Source organism: Pimephales promelas, chromosome 12 (assembly GCF_988280905.1).
Source record: "Pimephales promelas chromosome 12, fPimPro1.hap1.1, whole genome shotgun sequence".
Lineage (NCBI taxonomy): Eukaryota > Metazoa > Chordata > Actinopteri > Cypriniformes > Leuciscidae > Pimephales > Pimephales promelas.
Window position 1 is genome coordinate 4,373,604 of NC_142780.1, and position 2,994 is coordinate 4,376,597.

General features: G+C 42.5%; 1 pseudogene; it reads right to left on the reverse strand.

Annotated features, from left to right (window-relative positions):
* Window positions 1-1,130: 1,130 nt before the first annotated feature.
* On the reverse strand, window positions 1,131-2,256 carry LOC148976919 (uncharacterized; annotated as a pseudogene).
* Between the last annotated feature and the right edge of the window lie 738 nt (window positions 2,257-2,994).

Consider the following 2,994-nt stretch of genomic DNA (forward strand, 5'->3'; position numbering starts at 1 on the left):
CTTGCAAACTGTAGCCTCTTTTTCCTATTTGTAGTGGAGATGAGTGGTACCCGGTGGGGTCTTCTGCTGTTGTAGCCCATCCGCCTCAAGGTTGTGTGTGTTGTGGCTTCACAAATGCTTTGCTGCATACCTCGGTTGTAACGAGTGGTTATTTCAGTCAAAGTTGCTCTTCTATCAGCTTGAATCAGTCGGCCCATTCTCCTCTGACCTCTCGCATCAACAAGGCATTTTCGCCCACAGGACTGCCGCATACTGGATGTTTTTCCCTTTTCACACCATTCTTTGTAAACCCTAGAAATGGTTGTGTGTGAAAATCCCAGTAACTGAGCAGATTGTGAAATACTCAGACACCAACAACCATGCCACGCTCAAAATTGCTTAAATCACCTTTCTTTCCCATTCTGACATTCAGTTTGGAGTTCAGGAGATTGTCTTGACCAGGACCACACCCCTAAATGCATTGAAGCAACTGCCATGTGATTGGTTGATTAGATAATTGCATTAATGAGAAATTGAACAGGTGTTCATAATACAGTTTTTTACAGTCGCTAGGACTCATTTCTCAATACTTAGGTCACTTTTTTCAAAACTCTTAACACAGTTCTCCTAACCAACTTTCAGCTCAGCACAGCAGTTCATTTCAAATTCAGAACGCACTAAAACTACCAAAACAATTCATTCATGTCTCAAATCAACACATTCTTCCAGAACACTAGCAAACACACTTTGTCACCCACAAAACAATGACCTAAAACACTAACAACATTATACAATCTCTGTTTATAATTCACTGCAATAGAGGTTACTGGAATGAATCAGACATGATGCGCAATGCTTCAATATATTTAATGTCTTTTATTTTTATTTTTTTGCACTGAGTAATTCCAAAATACAACAATTCGTATACACACCATCCACTGATACAGATACAATAGTAATGCTAATCTACTCGGTCTTCTCCATTTGGCCACAGGTTCTCATCCACATCACATTTTATGTCATCTCGGGCAATACACCTAGGAAAGAATCTTCTGGCATGCATGATCCATCCCTGGTAATCTTCTGCTGATATATACTGACATCCATCATTCATTGCGTCCAGGAGGGACATTTGATCGTGTGGATGGTGGTCATAAACCTTCCGCCTCCATAAGAAAAATAATTCCTCTATGGGGTTGAGGAATGGAGAGTAAGGTGGGAGGAAAATTGACACCATTCTGGGATGGGCTGCAAACCACTCGGTGACTGCACGGGAGAGGTGAAATGCCACATTGTCCCATACAATTATAAATGTTGGCGGATTTCTTCTCTCCCTGTCCTCACCTAGCACAACCTTGCATAGAGATCATGCAGGAACGCAAGGAGACGTTCAGTGTTGTATGGCCCAATTAGTGGTTTGTGTAACAGCAGTCCATCCAACCCGGTCTCATCCCAAGACGTCATATAACTGACGTTTTGGGACGTCTTTTGACCATACGTCAATATTCGCCTTTTTAGGGCCCCCTTAAACGTCGGTAGATGAGGTTATGGGATCCTAACTCTACCCCAGACCTAAACCTAACCCTAAACCTAACCCGTCACCTAACTGACGTTAAAGGTAAAGCGTCAGTTGTATGACGGCCCGGGATCGCCATCTACCGACGTTTAAGGGGTCCCTAAAAAGGCGGATATTGACGTACGGTCAAAAAACGTCCCAAGACGTCAGTTATATGACTTTTTGGGATGAGACTGTGTTAGTCCATCAGTGGATATAGCTGAGCACATTGTGATGTTGGCACCCCTCTGTCCCAGGACATCCACTGTGGCTCTCTTCCCAATCACGTTCCTTCCTCGTAGCGTGTTTTGGCCAGGTTGAAACCCGTCTCATCCACAAAGATGAAAATGTGGGGTGTTTGCCTGCCTTCAATGTCCATGACTCTCTAAAATAAATCCACAAGGCAACATAAGCTGTTACAGTAGTAAACATTGTTTTGTTCAAAAACAGTTCAGTATTTTATTGTGGTCTTACCTGGATATATTGGTTCCTGTGTTGCTTGACATGTTCCTCTCAAAAGGCACAGTGTACAACTATTTCATCCTTACCTGATGTTTTTTTCAGGACTCTAGAAATAGTTGTTATGCTTACACTGCGAATATTTGCAAAAGTGAAATTGTCTACCAAGACCCTGTCTCGAATCTCAGTGAGTTTTATGCCTTTGTTTCTGATGCCCATATCAACAATGGCAATTTCCTGCACATCGTTGAGCATCCTTCCTCTCCCACCTGTGTGAGGTAACTGTTGAGTCCTAAGCAGAAATGCAAAAGCAATTACACACAAGTCTATTTACTTCTGTAATGTGCAACTCAGTCAAATGCCCTTGCAGAATACAAGTTACCTGTTGGTTTGCCGGAAAACTCTAACAATAAATGCCACTGTTGAGCGTTGCAGATTTGACTGCACTCTCTGACCAGCCTTTCCTACCCTATTTCACGACCAATTCGTACGAGTGATTAAAAAGTGGCTAATTCGTACGACCTCACTCGTACGAATTCATACGATTTGTCTAAACCAACGTGATGGTTAGTTTTAGGGGCGGGGTCAGGGGTAGGTCATTCGTACGAATTCATACGAATTGGCCAATTCGTAAAATATGTACGATTTATCAAAATCGTTCTAATTTGTACGAGTGAGGTCGTATGAATTGTTACGAATTAGCCACCTCGTAAAATTCGTACGAATTCCCGTGAGATCGGGTTGGCCTTTCTCATTGAGAGACCATGATTTACTACATGATCAATTACAGTAGCTCTGATCTCATCTGAGACTACAGCCCTTGGTCTTCCTCTTATTCTTCTTCCACCACGCATACGTATTCCTCCCAGCCCCTCTTCTTCCTCTTTCAGCCACTTTTCTGTTTCTGGCTGGGTCCATGTTTACATCACAATACAAAACTCTTCAGCAGTTGTCTCCTTTTGTAATGAAATTGAAAGGGTAACACCTGTGTAGATGTTCAG